General features: G+C 45.3%; 1 protein-coding gene across 16 annotated transcripts in view; it reads left to right on the forward strand.

The window, feature by feature from the left end:
• Window positions 1-22,574, forward strand: part of LOC112839198 (carboxyl-terminal PDZ ligand of neuronal nitric oxide synthase protein) — a 279,718-nt gene that overhangs the window by 168,638 nt on the left and 88,506 nt on the right. The gene's annotated exons all lie outside the window — the stretch shown is intronic.

Here is a 22,574-nt window from a genome sequence, read left to right on the forward strand (position 1 = left end):
GAGAACCTCAAGCAGGCTCCACACCCATCGTGGAGCCTGAAATGGGGCTCGATCTCACAACCCTGAGATCTTGACCTGAGCCCAAATCAAGAGTTGGGCGATTTACTGACTGTGCCACCCAGGCACCCCAGTCTTTATTATATTCTAACTCGTGTGAGTCCTTGGGATTTTCGGTTGTTGGCCACACAGCTACACTAATGAGAACACTGTTGAACGTCCTGTTTCCTTTCTGACCTGACTGTGTAAGTAACCGTCTCTGCGCAACAGCTTTGCTCATCTTACTGCGCCACACTTTCTCCTTTGCCTCTCGGCTTTCTTTCCTCCTCTTCCGTACCACACACACACACACACACACACACACACACACACACACACACACACACGTGGCTTGTCATATGGAGTAACAGTGTCTCTTGTCTCTTAAAAGTACAGTGATCGGGGCGCGTGGGTGGCTCAGTCGTTAAGCGTCTGCCTTCGGCTCAGGTCATGATCCCAGGGCCCTGGGCTCAAGCCCCTGCATCAGGCTACTTGCTCAGTGGGGAGCCTGCCGCTTCCCCTGCATGTGCTCTCTGTCTTGCGCTCTCTCTCTCTGTCAAATAAATAAATAAAATCTTAAAGAACAGAGTGGTTGAGGATGCAAAAGTCATTTCTCATGGAGTCTTAGGGTCCTGCATGCATTGGGTCTGAGTTGGGGATTTCGGCTATTTGACCACAACAGCTGGGGCCAAATACCTACGGCTCCTCATGAATTCAGGAAACCATTTGTTTTAGATGATCTCTTAATAATTCCAGGCCTGTCATGATTTAGCACTTCCCCAGCACCTTCTACTCCTAGGGTGTTCTCCTCTTGCTTCAGGTTATTCTAGGCGAAATTGACTTTTGTTCAGGCCTTTCCCAGGGGTTGGTCAGAAAGCTCGGGTGTTAGAGGGGAACGGGCCACCCTGGGCGGGAGGTGGAGGCACAGAAGGGGGTAGGGTGGGGCATCGAAGATGATAAACACTTTAGCTTGTTGCGTCCCACATTCAGGCCTTGAACCTATGACAGATGCCACAGAACCTTCTGGTTGGAGGAGTATTTAAAAAGGGAGCTCTGGGCGGAACTTGCCAAAAGCCAGGGCGATGACCCATTGGGAGGCCAGGGGAGGCCAGTGGGTCTCTGTTCACATGGGTACGGGATTGTTTGAGTAAGTACCACCAGAGAGGTAGCACCAGATTCAAATCTGGCACACACGTAAACTCAAAGGCAGTGTCGCCTGCAGTGGAAGTGGGGTGGGGGCAGCAGCAGGGGGAGGTGGCTATCAGCTTGTAAAGGATCTGAAGCCTTAGATGGCCGTCTTGGTGCCGTGGATCATGGTGATGGTAGCCCCATGGCTGCTGGGCCTCATTTACCTCTTCAGATTTTCTCTACTGGCCGCAGATGTTTCTTCTTTTAATCCAAATTTCAGAGAGGACATTTCTCCCTTGAAGCACCTCCATTAATCAAATGTACTAGATTTATTGCTTTGTTTGGGTTATTTTTTATTTATTTATTTTTTTAGTAAGCTCCACACCCCAGCGTAGGGCTTGAACTCACGGCCCCAAGGTTAAGAATCGCATACTCTACTGGAGCCCGGCTTTGTTTCGGTTATTTACAAAATGGACTGTCCCCTGGCCCAGGGGTGAGCCTTATTTCTAACCACGCCCCTGGGCTCGCTTCCTCCAAATGCACGGGACCGTTTGCATTTCCTGAACACCGAGAGTTGGTATCTGGAGGCTACTGTGCATGTTCTTGCCGCCCAGTCTCCCCGAGCCCTCCTCTTCCCTCGTACTTTGTCTCCCTGGCACATCCCTTGTCACCCTTCCACTTGATCCCACAACATTTGTAACCCAGAATTAGAATTAACCAGACACCTAGCTTTTCTCATCTGTGAGCCTGTGAGAGCAGAGCCAGGTCTTAGTAAGGTTTTGTCTGTCTTGCTTGTGGAACCGTCACTCCTTACCCCCGTATCTGCTGCCGGACTCTGTGTGGGAGATGGTGATGGGGGTGAGGTGGGTGGGGGCACCTGATACAAGAACAGCCTACCTGGGTGGGAGCGTAGGTGCATCTCTCACCCGCATCTTACCCGTGAGCTTTTTCTCCCGCTGAATCTACCCCCGTGTCCCTCACTTCTCTCCTACCTGGATTTAATTCTCAGCTTGACCCCGAGTGGCCTTCTGCAGTTCCTTGTGTCTTATATCCCATCTGGGGCTCAGCTCTTGGCTCTGGATGTCTGTGTGTCCACCTAGGCCAAGCCCTTAAGGTCTACGATGGAAATCTTGGCAATTATGCCTGTCTGACCCCCCCGCAGGATTGGGTGATGTTCTGACAGGTGGTGCTGGTGGCTCTGTGCTGTTGGTATTTTTTTTATGCCACTTCCTGCATGTGAGTTTCAGGGAGGTAGAGGGTGGCCCCAAACGAGCCCACGGCTAGGATAAGTAAATGAGTCTGTGTAGGGTTTATCACCATTACAGAGTGTGGTTTACATGCTTAATAAACCTAGCGGGTTTGACGTAGGTCAGTAACGAAGGAATGGCTGTGGGTTGGCAGGGGTTGTGGTGGGGTTCATGGCAGCGTGCAAAGGATGATGCTTGGTTGAGTCTATTTAGACCCTTCCCCTCACCTTGGAAACTGGTTATGTACTTGCCACTGCTCAGCTATCACCATCTTTCACTGCTCAGGGAGATGAGAGACAACCTGTGACCTCTGGTAGGGTTGTTTGGTTATGCTTGTCATTTATTATCTGGGGTAGAGAGTGCCGGTATTTGCACACAAGTGGTCTCTCTCCGAGAATATGCCCTGTGCACTTTTCATCTCTTCTGAGTTAGATTGTTTTGGGCGACTGATTTGGGCAACATTTTCAGTCTTTGAAAAGACTGTCCCACATCCAGAAAGGCATTCCTAAGATGTTTCTGGAGTTGTAAATCAGACTATTAATTATAGACCCTTGAAAGAATGCTGGTTTCTCTCCCTAAGCACAGTGGGCTGTTTCTAGCAATACCGAGGAAGTCTCTTGTGTTTATATAAAGAATCAGAGGATGGTACTCGTGCCTGATTTTCTTCATGAATTTTTCATTTTTGTGATTGCTTTTGAAAAGGTTCTGTTCAAATTTTATGTGGTGGTTTGACTTTGCCTTTCTTTGTGTCCGATTTCATACAGTTCCATTGTTCATGGAAGCCACATGATTGTGGCTTGGTTCTTTATATATATATTATATATTTTATATATATATTTTTTGTGGAATTTGACTGCAGGTGAATTATTTTTCTTAGTTGAACTGCCAAAAAAATCATTAAAATTTACTTTCAATTATATTAACTCAGGGTACCACATTAAGTCAAAAAGCACGAAAAAACTTTAAAATGTTTTTCAAAGCATTCAAGCATTAACATGTCTGCATTATAGGGTTGCAGGGCTTATTTTAAGAAAAGTTAAATTTCTTAAGTCTAACTTGGACAAAGTAAAGTGGATTATATTTCCAAAAGAAATTTAGCGGTTTTATATTCTAGTTGCATTTCTTCTCCATTTATTTGTAACTTTTAAAATCTGTACTTTGTGATTGTGTGTGTGTGTGTGTGTGTGTGTGTGCTCAGAGAAATTAAGACACCCTTTAAAAAGCATGCTAGCTAATAGCTCGCATATTCCAATTGCATTGTTTGGGTTTTGTCGTCTTTCAGAATCCCGTGTAGTTTTCCCCCCCTTTGAAAATGTAGTGATGTTGTTTCTATGGAAACAATGATGTCATGAGTATGAATGGGGCCGAGTGACCACCAAGAGTGCCATATATCAAGGCCAGTGATAGAGCCCAGCTTTACCTATGAAGTTGCTAATGGGGCTCTGTTGTCAGCAACTTGAAAAATATATTGCTGGGAGGAAAGTACATTTGTGTAGCCATTCTGGACAGCCCATATGGAGTGAGTGTGTGTTTGTGAAGCCATGTGTATTTGATTGTGAAATAAATCCTTCACAGTTGGACTGTAGATCATCTAGATTCCCAGGTCTGTAGGGTGGGAACTTGAAACCTGTGAAATCAAGTCCCCACCGTCCAGGGAAGGAAAGCGGGGAAAAATATATGTCTCCAGGGTTTGGTATCCAGATACAAAAGACTTGCAATGTCAGCATTAATACAAATAGGAGGTTGTAATGCATATGATATATAGGCATTAATATAGAGTAGACATACAGGTTCACTTGCATGCATTTAAGTGTTCTTTCAGTGTGACAGGTGGTGAGTAATAGAGGCAAGTTGTGACTAATTGATCAGAGCCAGAGTCCTATTAAGCAGCTAGCCATACCATAACTTACACATCCAAAGAGTGTGGTCCTGTTCAAAGAGGTGGTCTGGAAAGGTTAAACTCTTAATTTAGTGATAACCCCCACTTTTATTTACTTATTTATTTTGGCTTTCGTATTTTAGAGCTGTATCCAGATCTTGTGGCTCATTCTTTTGACTATTATCGGGATATATGATATTTGATTTTTTTAATGTCCAGAAGTCATGTGGAGGCAAGTCTCATGGTCGCCTATCTTGATAACTCACTTTATTGCTAATTCCAGTTAAAAAGTGAGGTAGCAAAATGATGAGGTTGATAATGATGTGGTTTATATATTGGTTCTTTTTTTTTAAGATTTTATTTACTTATTTGAGAGAGAGAGAGAGAGAGAGAGAGCACAAGGAGGGGAAGCGGCAGAGGGAGAGGGAGAAGCAGACTCCCCGCCGAGCGGGGAGCCTGATGCGGGGCTCGATCCCAGGACCCTGGGATCATGACCTGAGCCGAAGGCAGATGCTTAACCGACTGAGCCATCCAGGCGCCCTGGTTTGTATATTGGTTCTAAAGTAACTTCTTAAAGGGAGATTTCCTCAAAGTTTCAGGCAGGAATTATTTATTAAAATTTACTGTGTTCCCAGGGCGACCGCTTGGAGAGTTAGCACTTATTTGGTTATGTAAGTTCAGTTATGCTGGACAGAAATACAGGTCCCTGGTAACCATTGTCTAAGTCCATTTGGGCTGCTGTAATGCCATCAGAAATCTCCTTCCCACAGTTGTGGGTGCCGGGAGTCTACGATCAGGGCGCTACGTGGCCAGGTTTGACGAAAGCCCTTGCCCAGGTTGCAAAGAGCCATTTTCTCATTGTTTACTTTCCCGGCAGGGAGGGCGGGGGCACTCTCTGGGGTCTTTTTTAAAAAAATAAGGGCACTGATTCTGTTCTTGAGGATACCACCCTTATGTCCTAATCATCTCCCCAAAGCCTCACATGCTGATACCATCCCGAGAACAGGTGAGATTTCAACACAGGGATTTTGGAGGGACCCAAACGTAAGGTCCGTAACATAAATCCCATTTGGCATCAGAGAATAAGATTTTCCGTATAAGTAAAATTTTCAGGGAACTCAAGCTTCCCCCTCTGAGTTTTACCTTTCAAAATATTAATGATCATTTAAATGAAATAATTTCATGATCCCTCATGCTTTTTCTTAAAACAAACTTTACAGAATGAAATGAACTTTTTTTTTTCATGACTCAAAGTCATTATTTTTGAATTGTTGGTAGTATTGGATCCCGAGACAAAAAAGGCCCCCGCCCCCGCCCCTGCCCCGGTCAAGAGATCCTCGAGGTGGTGCCGTGCTAATTTATTCCTGCTTTAGAAGACAGAGGTTGCTCCCATTTTTTGTGGAGTTTTTCTTGACTTTCCACCTTTTTCTGTTTTGTCCCTTGGTTTTAGGTTGCTGGCGCCTGCTTTTTGCAGCTGGCTGTGTGCTACTATGCTCCGGTGAATAACAGCCCCTCAGACATCCCCTGTCCAGGTGCCACCTCATACAGCAAAAGGAATTTTGCAGATGGGATTAGTTAGGGATCTCCAGAGGGGAGCTTCTCCTGCATTGTCAGGTGGGCCCACGATCATCAGAGGGGTCCTTATGAGAGAGGGGCAGGAGGGTCAGAGGTTTCAAAGTACTGGCTTATGAGGAAGAGGCCACCAGCCAAGGAATGCAGGCAGCCTCCAGAAGCCGAAAAAGTGGAGAAACCTGATTTTGCCAGAAGGAATGCAGCTCTAAAAACTCATTTTAGATTTCTGGTATCCAGAATTGTAAGACATTAAATTTGTGGCATTTTTATTTTATTTATTTTTTCTTTTTAAGATTTTATTTATTTATTTGACAGAGACGCAGTGAGAGAGGGAACACAAGCAGGGGTTGTGGGAGAGGGAGAAGCAGGCTTCCTGCAGAGCGGGGAGCCGGATGTGGGGCTCGATCCCAGGACCCTGGGATCATGACCTGAGCCGAAGGCAGACACTTAACGACTGAGCCACCCAGGTGCCCCAATTTGTGGCATTTTTAAACTGCTAAATTTGTGATAATTTGTTCCAGCAGCCACAGGAGAAGAAAAAAAAAGCTACCACCCCTGGCTTGTTTCCCTTCTAATTTGATGCATTAAATCAGGTTAGAAAAATACCATCCATCCAACAACCATTTGTTATCAGTTATGTGTCAGGTGTTCAGAATGAAGACAAGTGTGTCCCAGATCTCAGCTTTGTTGGGCACATTGTCCCGTTCGAAATAGAGCTGGGGAAAGACCACTAAACACAGAACTGCAACCTGATGTATTAGATGCTGAAATTGAATTATGGACAAAGAGTGCTAGGAATTCAGAGGAAGGGGCAACTCTTATTTGGGGGGACCCAGAATAGTTGGGCCTTATAGAATGAATGTGTGTTTGGCAGAGAGAAGTTGTGTGGAAGAGGAGGCCTGCCTAATAGAGAAAGCTGTAGCTGGGCAAAGACCATTCCAGGTACTGCAGAAAGTGTAAATCACCCTGGGGTTGCCCTAGAGGGAAGTATATAAAGACCCCTGTAGGAGCCCACACCTGCTTTGGTTTCCTGAGGTTCTCTTTACCTTTCACTCTGCATGGTGGCTAGATTTGGGGTCTTTCAAGCTGCAAAATTGTACCTGTGGATAGGAGAAGCACTGATTTCTATGAATATAAACCCAAGGAATACCAACCTGTGGCTGGTGTATTTTCTGGAATATTCCAGAAGCTCTCGTTCTTTCATTGACCACAGCAAAGAGCAGCTCCTGATTCCAGGATCAGCTTTGTTTTCAGATGCTGGAGGCGCTCAGTGGTATCATTAAATCTCACAACAGTGAATTGTGTCACAAAATATAACCAGTATAGTATCCCTTTTAGGTTACATTTCCTCTGTGTATGTGTGTGTGTGTGTGTGTGTAGGGGAGTAGTTTCATCATGGTAGTAATCTAGTGATATTCTAATAGAAGATTTTGTTAATTCGTAGAATGAAGGAATGAAGAATACAGAATCCTATTTAGATTAGCTTATATTTTTACGAAGGGAAAGTAGGGCATCTGGTTCACCAAGAATTTATAGCTACTTTTAATTGCAAATTATGTAGAATAGAATGATTTAGCATCCCTTTGTTCCTGCTTAACAGTGATCACATCCAAAATATTTATTGAGTACCAGCTAAGTACAAAGCTTTATTTAAAGTGCCGTGGGAGGCTTGGAGCGACCAGTAATCTTACTAGTCGCATTAAAAAAACAACACTTAATCACTTAACCCATTTATCAGGTCCTTTAAATGAGCCAGGCACCCTTCTAATCTCTTTAGATATATTATCTTGTTTGATCTTGAGAAGAATGGCTCACTTGCTGCCCATACCCCGAAGTTCTCAGCACGCTCTCATCTTGAGCTGACTTCCAGCCCCAGTCTTTCTGCCGGAGTAAGTCTTGTTGAAGGAACTAGCACTCACTCTCTCCAAGCGTGTTGGATGTTTTCAGTCATCCTCCCAAATTTCTCAGGAACATCGTTGCCACTGACCATCGTCTCTTCAATTTTTTGGTTTACACAATACATCATCCTCTCCTGATTTTACCCTCTCTGGCCATTCTTTCTATTGGATTGGACCACGTAGAAATTGCTGGTAGTCCACCATTTTGGTCTACAAAATGGCGTTTTCCTACGGTTTCGTAGAGAAGTGGACCCTCCTACTCTAGTCCGTAAAGACTGGAGTTATTTCACTCTTTCCTTTCCCCTTGGGTAATCTCCTTATGTTCACAGCTATACACAGGCAAGCCAGAATTTATATTTCGGGCTGAGACCTCTTTTCCCCACTGCCTACTTGACCTCTCCTCTTGTATTTCTCCAAGGCCCCTCGGAATTGTCCCGTCCAGAATCCAGCCCTCCCTCCGTAAGCCCTTTTCTACTGCAGTTGTCCTGATCCAGGGCCTGGCACCACTGTGTATACAGTTGTGCAAATATTAGAGAAACCTCCCTCTCGGTTCCCGGCTCGTTCTTCTGGTCGATAGCCAGCCCAGCTTGTAGGCCTTGTCGCTTTTATTGCTAAACTAGGTCTTGAGTCCAACCACTTCTCCACTTTTATTCAGGAAGCAAAATATCAAACAAGTAAAGAGTTCACCGTGAAAGAGAAACGCCAGTAATAGAATGTCAGCAAGACGGCGGGATGGGTACGGAAATGCCAGACGAGTTCTGGTGCTTCCCAGGGAGGTACCATAACCATGAATTGCCTGCTAAGAAAATTACTCCCCTTTAAATTCCCTTCCAGTCTTTCTGCTGATACTGACACCTGATGGTAATTGACCTTTACTAGCGCTTCTCACATGGCTATAGGAAGATGACGTTTTAATCTCTTTGTCTTCTGGTTTTTGGCCTTTCCTCACTCCTGAGTCTCAAACATGGTTCCTTTTGTTGTTGAACTCCTCGACCGGAGGGCTGTGTGTCTTCATATTCTGGAATAATTCTGCATTGCCTTCTGTTGAGTGCTGGGTTTCTAACTAGTCCTGATAGAGGAATGTATTAATTGTTGACACATTTCACCAGATTCTGATCTTTTGTCCCTTTCTTCCTTGAGGACACCCATTTCAGCAGTGGGCCATGGAATGTTAGGCCACAATGTCACGACGGTTCTTCCGTAGTCAAGTTGGTGGTGATGTGGCTTCTTAGGAAGGCACGTGGAAGACTCAAACCCTTCTTATAGTTTCTGAAGGGGATGATGTCATTACATTAGGATACCGGGTCCTGTGCATGAGAGCTGCTTTCTCCTGTAGCACAGTGTGGTGGGGGTGGTCCGTCTGGTTCTTGTCCGCCTCTTGTGGCAGGGATCAGACAAATACAGACAGATCATAATGACACACAGTGAGTAATGACAGGGATTTTTGACACAGCCAAATAAAGAGAACTATGTGTGGTAAGCCTGCAGTAAGTGGAAAAACTAGCAGATGGGTCAAAGAGCTTCTATCTGTGCTGTTAATATAATGGTGCTTCCAGACTAATATTTCAAGAGAAAAGAGGCTGCTTCTGTTAGTTTTAACACCACTAAAATTGGTTCAGAGAATCCTATAGAATTTTCTCACACTTAGGGAATGGTCATGAAACCTGGTGGATTAGCTGTATGTATTCACCTCCCCTCTCTTCTGAAGCCTCACTGAAATAACCGTTAAGACAAAGAACAGGAGAGGAAAGAGTCAACAAAAAGATTTCAATGACTTCTTAAAAGATGGAATTTGTGGATGTGTTGATGGCTTTAATCGAACAGAGGCAACTTCAGGTGACAGGTCAGTTGACTGATGTGGGAAAACTCTGCACAGACTCAAGACATAGAGGTACCAGTTGTTGCAAAAGCAGGGTAAGGTACCACAGTTTTACAAAGTTCATAAGTCGGGGTGCCTGGGTAGCTCAGGGGGTGGAGCGTCTGACTCGATTTTTGGCTCAGGTCATGATCTCAGGGTCCTGAGATCGAGAGCGCCCCCCACCCCCCTGTCAGGCTCTGAGCTTAGCAGGGAGTCTGCTTGAGATTCTCTCTTCCTCTCCCCCTTGATCACGTGCATGCACGTGCTCTCTCTCAAAAAATAAAAATTAAAAAAAGTTTGTAAGTAGAAGTCTTCTTATTTAACTGGTGGAACTCTAGAGCTCCCTGTCCTGTACCTGGAATATTGATGGTAAGCTTTTTCTCTGGAGAAACTGAATGGTCCCAGAGAAAAGATCTTTAGGCCTTGACACTTGGTTTCTGCAACTAGAAGGTCACTCTGCGTCCTCATCAGTCCTCATCGAAGCTCCTTGGTCAGTGAGGCCTTCCTGGCGACCAGCCCCACCCCCGCACAGAGCACTTCCAGTCAGCTTTTGACTTCCTCCTTCTGAAATAGGGGCAGGCTGCCCCAAATCATGAGACATTTGAGGAAACTGTCCAATATAATAGAGACCAAAATAAAGGGAAGGAGGAAGCTGAGGAAAACAGAGCAGAGATGAGAAAGGAACCTGAAAAAACAACCCCAACAAACCCCTAGAAAATTAAGACAGTGTGTCCTAAAATAAGAACAGGATGCTATGAAAAAGAAATAATCAGAGAACGCTCCAAAATTAAAAATGACAAACTAAAAGTAGAAAGGTTGAAAAATTTCAGGGAAAAAAGCAGCCAAAAGTTAGAACAGATAGAAAAGACTGATTCCTGGATTTGACCTTCCTACTCCAGGAAGGTCAACATCTGATGAGTTCTGAAGCAGAGACAATAAATTGGAAATTGTCAAAGAAGCAACACAAGAAAAATTTCCAAATTGATTTAAGTTTCCGCATTGAAAGGACCCATTGAGTACCCCAGGCAGACCCAGGAGAACCAGGGCACCTCTGGGATCAAGTCCGAGTCCAAATGCAGCCGCTCATAAGGCTGCCCCCTCCCCCTTAGAGGGGGCCACTGTCTGTCACCCAGGGAGGACTCCTGCTCTGTCATTTAAGCCCGTTGAATTCGGGAACAGCCAGTCATCTTGCAGCCAGTTTCTCATGGTAAAATACCCCTTTACCAGACCCTTGGTTATCTTAATTATTCAGTATCAAATATAATGTCCCTGTTTTAAAATTGGGTTTCCTTTTCTCTTTGCAGTGGCTGGAGGGGGAGTGGAAATATACAGAGATGTGAAATGAGGGACCTGTTGTACACCTTTTTGAGAATAATTTGAAACATTTTAAGAAAGAGATCATGACTGATATTTTGGGAACTGGAATGGATAAACACATCCAAGTCTGAAAAAAAAAAATCAGTGTTCATTTTTGAGCGGTGGTCTGCATGTAATTGGTTATAACTGAGTATCATCCTGGTCAGAAGAGGGATGGGAAGAAATAAAAGGAACTCAGCTCATTTTAGCCTGGAGAAAAATCGTTCTCTTTTTGGGCACAATTATTCCAAACCAATGAATTGTTGCGAAGATGACATATTGTTTGGGAACTTGGTCATGGGAGAGCCTTTGATTTGGACTCACAGTGCTATGAACAAGGTGACCGAGATAATGTTCTCAGGGGCTCCATCCGTACGTACTGTTCTTTCTCCTTTTTCAATTTTCCTTTGAAAAAGTAGGAAAGTGTGCAGTTTACCTGTGGTCCCGTCATTAGCCTGATTTCCTAAAAGTTGTTAAGCTCTCAGGAACAGAGAAATAGGTCAAACAGGCAGAGTCTGTGTGTGTTTCCTGAACTCAAGGAACTTTTCAGAGTGTCGGGCTCGGAGTCTGAGGGGCGTGAACCTACGTTCTCGGATTCGGTGGTGCTGCGACTCTCCTTTCGATGGCCATTAGAATAACCAAATATTTAAAAAGGAAAAATAAATGGAGGGAGAATTTGGCTGTATTGAGAAGACTGTCTTTCCCCAGAATTAAATGGCGGCTAGCCAAGAGCCTGTCCCCCTGGCAGTATCCCTCCTGCGTGGGATCTGTCTGCCTGTAGGTGTGGGCAGTGTGGGACAGTCGGTCTCTGCCTGTAGGTGTGGGCAGTGTGGGACAGTCGGTCTCCTTGGAGCGTTCCTTGCTTCCTCCCCAGCCTCTCAGTGCTGCGGCCAGAGTGCGCTTCCTACGTTGTCAGGTCAAGTCCTTCTCTTTGGCTGAAAATCCTATAATAGATGCTACATTGGATATAAAGCTGAACTTACATAGCACCTGCCTTCAAAGAACTTAGTCTGGTTGAGAAGATGAGAAAGGACATATTCCGAGTGAAGAGTGTTAGATGCATTTCATATATAGCATTGTTATAAAACCAGTCCCCTGAGTGCTAATTGCCATAGCAGTATGGAAGAAATTCCTTCAGCTTACAGGAGTCAGGGCGGGTGTTTAGGAAGTGCTCTTTGAAGGAGAACTTAGGAGAATACTTTGGATTGTTAAAGGGACTGAGGGAGTTTTAACGTAGTAATTACGTAAGTAACGGTGCAGACCCCCCCCCCCCGCAAAATCCCAGGTATCTTCAGAATAGACAGTGAATAAACCACAGTGCATTTAAACGGTTGCAACCTAGTACTTCATGTAGGTCAATGACTTTCAAATTTTTATTTTTTTTAATTTGAGAGAGCGTGTGAGCGGGAGGGAGGGGCAAAGGGGGAGAGAGAAGCAGACTCCTCGCTGAGCAGGGAGCCCGATGTGGGGCTCGATCCCAGGACCCCAAGATCATGACCTGAACTGAAGACAGATGCTTAACTGATTAAGCCACCCAGGTGCCCCGAGGTCGTAACTTTTTAAAAGAAAAATTTGAGGTGTCATGATCCCAAGGTTCTGGGATGGAGCCCCTCATCGGGCTCCCTGCTCAGTGGGAAGTCTGTTTTTCTCCCTCTGCCTCCCCCCCCCCCCCCCCCCCCCCCCCTGGCTAATGTGCTCTCACTCGCTCTATAATAAATAAAATCTTTAACAAGTTAAGAACTCATTTGTCAAACAGAATATTATGTGGAATCCCAACATATTAAACATGAGAGCTGTAGGCTGCAGGTTGGGGGGCGGGGCTACACATTTCTGCCTGTGTGGTTTCTCAGCCCTGAGGAGGGGTCTTTGAGGCTCTCTCCCAAGCCCAGGGCTCTGAAGAATCAAGCTTAGACGTCACATGTGTCAAGGAGTAGTTTGGTAGAAGGGAAATTGGCCGCTTCAGGTCAGTTGGCAGAAAATGTTGAATATTGGGTTTTGAGTTTCTTGTTTAGGCAGTGCGTTTTTACATAAAGTTGTTGGTCAGAACCTATTATATATAGTGTTTCAAGAAGATTTGGATTGTGGTGGGGTGCAGTTGGAGTGTTGGAGTTTGGCCCTGAGCGCCAGGGCTTGTAGAGAGGTGTGTGTGGGGGCCTCCTGAAGAGGAGTTTGTCGGAGGCATCCCCCCATCCTGATGTTTCATCCAGCATTTTGGTTTTCATTTTATTTTTTAAATTAACTTAAAATTTAAATTTAAAATTTGAACTATTTTCAAAAATTTTAAGTTTCATTAATTTTTTAAAGTTGACAGGGTAAAATAGATTTTATGGTATAGTTTTATGAATTTTAGCCTATAGACTCTTGTCGCCATGACCACAGTCAGGGTGCAGAACTGTCTCCGTCACCCCCTCCTCTTCATGGTGCTGTCCCTTCATGGCCATACCCTCTCCCCAGCCCTAACCCCTGGCAACTACCCATTTGTTCTCCGTCACGAGTTTTACCTTTTTTGAGACTGTCCTATAACTGGATTCGTACATGATATAACCTTTGAGACTGGCTTTTTCATTCAAAGCATAATGTCTTTTTTTTAATTAACATATAATGTATTATTTGTTTCAGAGGTACAGATCTGTGATTCATCAGTCTTATACAATTCACAGCGCTCACCATAGCACGTACCCTCCCCAATGTCCATCACCCAGCCACCCCATCCCTCCCACCCCCCACCACTCCAGCAACCCTCAGTTTGTTTCCTGAGATTGAGTCTCTTATGGTTTGTCTCCCTCTCTGGTTTGTCTTGTTTCATTTTCCCCTCCCTTCCCTGATGATCCTTGGTCTTGTTTCTCAAATTCCTCATATCAGAGAGATCACATGATACTTATCTTTCTCTGATTGACTTATTTCGCTCAGCATAATACCATCTAGTTCCATCCATGTCGTTGCAAATGGCAAGATTTCAAATTTTTGATGGCTGCATAATATTCCATTGTATATGTACACACACAGACACACACACACACACACACAGACACACACACCCCGCCCCCCCCATCTTTATCCATTCATCTGTTGTTGGACATCTAGGCTCTTTCCATAGTTTGGCTATTATGGACATTGCAAAAGCGTAATGTCTTTGAGGTGCTTCCAGATTTTGTGGGAATCAGTAGTTCATTTTCATATGTTGTTTTTAAATTCCAGGTAGTAAACACAGTGTAGTCTTAGGTGCACCATAGAGTGCTCCAGCACGCCCGTGCCTCACCTGGGGCTCATCACAAGAGCCCTCCTTAATCCCCATCACCCGGTCTCCCCATCCCCCACCCACCTCCCCTCTGGTGACCAGCAGTGTATTCTCTAGAGTTAAGAGCCTGTTTCTTGGTTTGTGTCTCTTTTTTTTTTCTCCTTTGCTCATTTGCTTTGTTTCTTGAATTCCACAAATGAGTGAAATCATGTGGTATTTGTCTCTCTCACTGATTTATTTCAGTTAGCATGCTACCCTTTAGCTCCATCCATGTCATTGCACATGGCAAGATTTCATTCTTTTTGATGGCTGTGTGTAATACTCCATTGTATATATGTACCACATTTTCTTTATCCATTCATCAGACGATGGACACTTGGGCTGTTTCCATGATTTGGCTACTGTAGATGCTGCTACTGTAAGTATCAGGGGTGCATGTATCCTTTGGATTAATATTTTTGTATTCTTTGGGTACGTGCCTAGTAGTGCAATTGCTGAGTCGTAGGGCAGCTCTATTTTTAACTCTTTGAGGAACCTCCATATTGTTTTCCAGAGTGGCTGGCCAGTTTGCATTCCCACCTGTGATTTTTTTTTTTTTTTTTTTTTTTTTAGTAACAACGATACACATCACACTTGAACTATATATTTTCCTTATGACTTTTGAGTGGTATTCCATTAATAGATGTACCACAGTTTATTTACCTGTTGGAAGGATATTTGGGTTGTTTCTAATTTTGGTGATTATAAATAGAGCTGCTAGTGTTTCATGTACAAGTTTTTGTGGAAACCTAAGTTTTTATTTCTCGAGGGTAAATACCTAGCTGAGGTATTGCTGGCCATATGGTTAAGTGTATGTTTAACTTTACGAGAAACTGCACAGCAGTGTTCCAGAATGGGTGTGTTATTTGACATTTTCCAAGAGCGGCGTACAAGAGGCCCCGTTGTGTTCCATCCTCGCTAGTGCTTGGTGGTGGTAGCATTTTCTTTTCTTTTCTTTTCTTTTTACTTTAGCTATTCTAATTACTACGGAGCGGGATCTCATTGTGGTCTCATTTGCATTTCCCTAGTGGCTAATGATGTTGAGCATCTTATCATGGGAAAACATTATTCCTGCCTTGGGGGACTATGCTGTTGTTTTAGGGAGCTGTGATGAGGTCTGGACACATCTCACTAGACCCTGACACTCAAGATGTAGACTTCAAAAGTTCCAATGGACAAAAATAATTTTGTACCCTCCTTTCCTAAGCAAGAGTCACTACGGTTATGGTTCCTCCTGTCACAACAGCAACTCTGACCCAACCTCCAAACCTCGTTGGCTTCTTTTCATGTGCTTCTTTGCCTTCCTATGTCCTCTGATGAAGTTCTGTTTGTCTCTCGCCCAGGTTTTACTTGGAATTTTTTTTAATGAGTTTTGAGCGTTCCTTAGATATTCTGCATGTGTCTTTTGCCAGATGTGTAACTTGCGAATACATCTCCTGGTCCGTAGCTTGTCTTTTTATTCACTTCAAACTGGCTTCCACAGAACAAAAGTTTTTTCAAAAATTTTGATGAAGTCCAATTTATCAAAATGTTTTCTTTGCTGGATGTTTTTGGTGTCATGCCTAGGAATTCTGTATAACAACCTGTAACCTGTTGGTAATGGGCTGGAAGGGACGATGAAATGGGGTGGAGATTATGTGATGTGTCTGATGATGGGATGGCCAGCATTTACTCTTACCCCTCTTTGCCTCTTGGTTCCTCTGGGTCAGCTACATCTTACTCTAGTACCTTAGAATCACCTAGGGAGCTTTTGAAAATCACAGTGTCCAGGCTGCACACCAAGCCAATGAAATCAGAATTTCTGGCGGTGGGATCCAGATACTAGTATTCTGTGAGCATCCCAAGTGGTCCTGTTGCACAGCCAAGGTGGAGAACCTTTGCTGCACTTGGCAATCCCTTGGACCTGGAGGAAATATTGCCACCTGCTGACAGTAGGAAATTATTATGCTTGGAAACAAGTCAATAACTCTTCAGATTGCCCTCCCTTCTGGGAACTTGTGCTCTGGGTACTGTTTTTTGTAATCATTTTTATCATATTAGAGTTTGATTTTTGGCCATCAAAGGTGGCTGTTTATGAGGAACACTCTGTCTCAGTTTTTATGTAATCAGGATATTGACATTACAATTGGTAGGAATCATAGAATATTAGCATTAAAAAAAAAAAAACCTTTAGAGATCATTAGTTCAGACAGTTAAGGTTTCCAAATACCTTTTGGATGTATGCACTCTGGTTCTAGAGCCTTGCTACTCACAAAGTGTGGTCCGTGGACCGGGAGCGTCAGCACCACCTGGAACCTTGTTAGAAATGCATCCATGCCCCACCCCCGCTTCCCCAGCCTGTGACTTAGTAAGATCCCCGGGTGAGTCACATGGACCTTAAGGTTTGAGAAGCACCACTTTAGAGAATCGTAAGTGGAAGCTTCTGAGAGTAGATTTCAGATTCATTGTGCGAAACTGCTTTTCAAAACACAGCTGCCGCTATCCTCTCAAAGACTGAATGATCACTTGACGGAGACAACACCATTACTCCAAGTACCCTCCCAATTCTCCGTCTCAAGTAGTGTCTTCAGGTCTCCCAAGAGTGACCCTTTTCTTCCTGTCTTTCATTATACCCCGAACATTCATCGCAGTCACCTGTTCTGCCCACTGTTTCCCCCCATCAACCTGAGAACGCCTGACCCTCATGGGCGAGCGCAAACAGTTTTCTCAAATCTCTCCTCGCCTCTGCACTGTGCTGATGGGTCCAAGCTTAGGAGGGAGAGTCCTGGAAGAAAGACTTCGGAGAGGCGAGGAAGGGGGGAGCCCCATGAATGGCTACATGACCTCCAAATTCCCTTCTAGCTCCTGTGCCCTGGTTCTGCCTGGCTCTCTGGTACGAGGTAGGCTTCTCCATCTGCAGCATCCTGTGTGCTCACCTGCACTGTCCTTGTTGAAAGCTGGGGATTGAGAGACCACTTATTTATCCTGCTTCTCAGTCTCTACAGGAATTTTATCTGCACATTGTCTTCATTCTTACAGCCCAGTGCTAGATCTATGCTCCTGGTCTTTCTTGGGGCTCCCATTTCTACTCTTGGCCTTTTGGAACCTTCAGTGCTGGTGCCAGGATGAGGTTCAGCCTCTGCCCCCTCTGCTTTTCACTTTTGTCAAAACCCTAAAGAATGTAACAACCCCCCCACCCCAGCTTTCTGTGCAAAACCCTATAATTTGTTCTCCAGTTGCGAACCCTCCCCTGTCCGTGGCATGCTTTCTCCCTTCCATCGTCTTCCCTTGCTTCTGGGTTGGGCGTGGGTCCATCCCCCTACGCTTGCTGCAAGGGCTCTGAAGGCTGGATTGCATGGAGTCACACTGAGAACTGGGAAGGGTCTCAGACGTAATCCAGCCCAGTACCCTCATTTCACAGCAGGGAAGGATGGTTCCCAGAGAGGTTAAGTGTTCTGCCCCAGGTCACAGAGCTGAGAGTACAAGCGTGCCTTCTTCAGGGGACCTCAGAACCCTTGACGTGAAAGGTTTCATTTAACTTTGCAAGGTGGGTGTGGGATGCACGTGGCGCATAATGAGGTTGCCCGGGGTGGTCACAACGCATGGATTGATGGCCTTCTTTTAAAGATACTATCCTTAGAGAGAGAGAAGGATTCATTATTGTCTCATACCCCATTTTGGTCTGAGGAAGAAAACCCTAAATCCTCGATTCACGGCTCTCCTAAATACTAGGGGACTTCTACTGCTGGTTGCGTGTGTGTGTGTGTGTGTGTGTGTGTGTGTGTGTGTGTGTGTGTGTGTACAAGTTACACTGTTGAAGCATTTTTCTTTCTTCCTCTGAAGGGCTGCTTTAATGTTCCTGTATTCCTGATTCTGAGCCACAGTCTTCTAGAGGAGCGTCTGGGTTGGATACTGCAGGGGAAGACAGAATGGGTCCTAGTGGTCATAGTCAGGGCTGCTGCTTTATTTGTGGCTCTTCACCCACCTCTGCCTTGGTCTGTGCTACAAAGATTCTAACAGGTATTTTTAACGGGCTGTTAGAGCCGGCAGAGGGGAAAGCAACCTGAAAGCACTGGCTTACTCAGTGCTGGTACCTATCCTGCTCCATGAATCACCCCTTAATCATTTGGGTTGTTGTCCAGCCCCCCGTGACCTGTCTACATGCTCCCGGCCGGAAACCGTGATGGCTGTGGCCCAGGGCCTGTCTCCTCCTCTCTCCCCGGGACCAGCCGCACTCACAGGCTCCTCTGAGTACGCACGCAGCCCCCAGATGGCCCGCACTCGAGGCTCTGCTGCTGTCTGCCGTCCGGGTGCCTGTAGGCTTCACCCGCAGCCAGCTTGCCGGTCTCCCGATGCTGCAGATGCCTCCCTCTCCCGGAACGCCTGTGTCGGGATCGACCTCTCGCCCCTTCCTCGATGTTCCAAACGGCAGGAACTTGGGTATCTCCTGCCCCAAAGCCCGCCTATGTTCAGAGATCCCCTTTGCCGTGTGTTCGTGACCTCGTTGGCATTCTGCACTCTTCCCGGGTTGCTGACCTGTGTCCCTGGGTGTGGAACAGGGTAGGAAGCAACAGGAAATGAGAGCAGCCAGTGCGAGTGGTGTGGGAAAGAATTGGGTGGTGGTGGGGGGGGGGGGGGGAGGCATTGCAGGCTTCCCACTGAGCAGCCTGAGAATGTTCCAGATTCTGTGAAGTCAATTTCTAATTCTTCCTCCTTTTCTTTCTGTTGTAAGATGGGTTGCCTGCATACCAGAGAACTCATTACACGTATGTTGAATGCATGGTGGAATGGAGGAATCACTTCATTTGCTAGAGCCTGTGAAAAGAACAGATGTTGGGCAACGCCAAGAGGACAGGGCAGGGTTCAGAAGATGTGGCTTCCAGACTCAGGTTTTCTGCTCATGAACCTGAGGAACTTTTCTGGCGGCCATCTCTGGGCAGTGGCCTTCTTCGTTCCTAAGATGCGATGTTTGGTCAGTGGTTGTGGTCCCGAATATTTCAAGCACAAGCATTCCCCTAAAATTTTGTTAGTGAAATATTTCGGAGCTACAAAAATGCATAAAATGCAATGTAGGAGCCACACAGCAGAATTCTCTCCCTACATAATAGTTGTAATTTTAGCTGCCTTTGATTTAGGAAATGGATGACAGCAAAGAGCAGTGGTGCCTTTATAAGAATCTGTATTTTAATTATTAAGAGTAGTATCCATACTTTTAAAGTATAGTACCTGTATGAACAAGACACACTGATTTCGTCTAAGGCGATTCTAGATGCCAATGAAAATATGACCGAGTTCTTACAATACGCTTCTGGGACCTAGAGCGTGTTTCTCAACAGTTTGATCTATATTGCCGCCAGTATCCCCCCCAAAATGCCAACTTCTGGCCCAACCCCAGATCTGCTGAATGAACATCTCTGAGGGCTGGATCTGGAATTTTGCTTTTTTAAAAAATCAGGTATGCCAAGTGGAATTTAAAACTTGAGTTTTTGATCTCCTGTTCTACAGAGCTGGGTAAATACTTAAACTCTACATTTATGATACAATGGCAATGAATATTCCTTTCTTTAAAAAAAAAAGCTCCTCTGGTTCCTTTTAAGTATTTTGCAGCTTATAGAGATTTTATTTACACCCAACTTTCACTTATAGGTCTGTTGCTAAAATGAGTTATGCTGGACTTGAGGTTGATAGCTAGGAACTAAATGTCTCCACCTAGTGTTCACATGAAACTTCATAGATATTCCAGAATTTGGATTTAGTACCAACTGTGGTCTTTATCTTGCTCACATTTTTTTCTTTATGATTTGTACACTTTTTAAAATTTAAATTCAGTTAATTAACATAGTGAATTATTAGTTTCAGATGTAGAGTTCAGTGTTTCATCAGTCTTATTTAATACCCAGTGCTCATTACATCATGTGCCCTCCTTAATGCCCATCACCCAGTTACCCCATCCCCCCACCACCCTCCCCCAGCAACCCTCAGTTTGTTTCCTATGATTAAGAGTCTCCTAAGGTTTGTCTCCCTCTCTGATTTCTTGTTTTATTTTTCCCTCCCTTTCATTATGATCCTGTTTTGTTTCTTAAATTCCACTTATGAGTGAGATCATATGATAATTGTCTTTCTCTGATTGACTTATTTCGCTCAGCATAATCCCCTCTGGTTCCATGCACGTCGTTGCGAATGGCAAGATTTCAATGTTTTTGATGTCTGAGTAGTATTCCATTGTATATATATAAATACACCACATCTTCTTTATCCATTCATCTGTTGATGGACATCTAGGCTCTTTCCATAGTTTGGCTATTGTGGACATTGCTGCTATAAACATTGGGGTGCAGGTGCCCCTTTGGATCACTACATTTGTATCTTTGGGGTAGATACCTAGTAGCGCAGTTGCTGGGCTGTAGGGTAGCTCTATTTTTAACATCTTGCGGAACCTCCATGCTGTTTTCCAGAGTGGCTGCACCAGCTTGCATTCCCACCAACAGTGTAAGAGGGTTCCTCTTTCTCTGTATCTTCACCAACGTCTGTCGTTAATTTTAGCCATTCTGACTGTTGTGAGGTGGTATCTCATTGTCGTTTTGACCTGTATTTCCCTGATGCCAAGTGATGTTGTGTCTTGCTCACATTTCTGTAGCTTCATATGAATGAACAATGCGAGTCACTGAGCTACCCAGCAGGGTCAAGGACTGCCGTGGTTCCTGAGCACCCTGTCCCTCAGATTTTGGCTCTGTAGGCATAGGAGCCAGAACTTAGGGAGGCGGGGCAGCCCAGAGAACAGAGGTTCCTCTGCAGGATCATTCCCCCATGCCTTACCTCCGATGGTGCCATCAGATGATTGGGAACAGCCTCGACCAATAATGGAGGCTGAATTATTTTATTAAATGAGGTATGGATCAAGCAAAAATTAAGATGCTTAGCAGTGTGCTATGGAATGAGGAAGAATTCAGGAAGTCAGATCTTCTCAAAGTCCTTATGCCCATAGGATGGAATCTAGGTTTTAATAACTTCAGTTGTCGTTCATTAATTAACTTCTGGAATATTTATTTTACCCCTGTGGACAGTGTCATGTTTCCTTCAGGGTCTGTGAATAACTACTGTCAACTGCATGAATTTATTTGACGCTCATTTATCACCCTCTTGTGTCCTGGTGCTATTTTCTTGGGTACAGATAGGTTGTATTTCTTGTTCTCGAAGGGGTGGGCCTGGCCTAGTGGGGAAGTAAACAACCAGTTGGTGGCGAATGATTGTAGAGGCTTGCGGATGGCTGTCATATCCACGCTGATGGCCCAGCCCCATGGGAGGAAGCAGGAAGCGGACCTGTGAGGCTTCGCTGTGCAGACGGCTCCCGGGATAATTCCAGGAGAAACAGGAGCTCACCGAGTAGATGGTGGGGGGAGTGCATCCCAGGGACAGGAAATGCAACCGGAAGAATGGAAGAGGGTGGCATGTTTCACGTGCACATGGGAGAGCATGGGAGAGGGACAGAAACGGGCAAGCAGAGCTAACGTGGACCCGCCATGATGAGGGATGTATTTTTGTACTGTGTTTACAGATTTTCATCTTTTTATTGTGGTAAGGTATACATAACATTTAACGCTTCCACTGTTCTTTAAAAATGGCTCTATGGCGTTTGCATATGGCATTCACATTGCCCTGCAGCCATCACCACGATCCCTTTGCCAACCTTCTTGGCTTCCAGAACGGAAACCCTGCCCATACCCGTGAAACACGAACTCCTCCTCCCTACCCCTCCCTTCCCTTCCCCCAGGCCCTGACAGCCACTGTCCTTCTTTCTGTCTCTCTGCAGTTGGCTACTCTTAGGCACTTGGGTTGCCTCCACCTTTTGGCTCTTGTCAGGGATGCCGCTTTGGCCATGGGCATCCTCAGGTTCTTACTACCTCCGTAGGTAAGACCGCGCCTTCGGTTGAGATGCTTACGGTTTGGTTGTAGAGATGGGTTCGCACTCGTGAAACCGAGACTACCGGCAGAACGTGATTAAAATGCCCGATGGCACGACCAGAGCTTGCCGTTCAGTTCCCTGCCATCACTCCCAGGAAGCAGGGCAGGCCCGTTCTAGGACAGTGAACACAGCCGAATGTAAGCCGAGGACTCGCCCGGCAAGAGCATCCCTATCCGCTTTTGCAAACTGAATCTCCTCTCCTGCTGAAGTCGTGTCTGGGCGTCATAACTGTAGGCACGGGGAGGGGGGAGGCAGTGGGGAGAAGTGGGGCAAATGAATATCCCAGTGAGTGTGCGGGGCCAGCTTTGGATGTTGCGGGTGAGACAGCACATCCCCAAATTGTTAGTAGACAAGGTGACTGAGGAACCAGGGACCCTGTAC

Source organism: Callorhinus ursinus, unplaced genomic scaffold (genome assembly GCF_003265705.2).
Source record: "Callorhinus ursinus isolate GAN/ISIS: 27379988/994484 unplaced genomic scaffold, GSC_fseal_2.0 scaffold54, whole genome shotgun sequence".
NCBI lineage: Eukaryota > Metazoa > Chordata > Mammalia > Carnivora > Otariidae > Callorhinus > Callorhinus ursinus.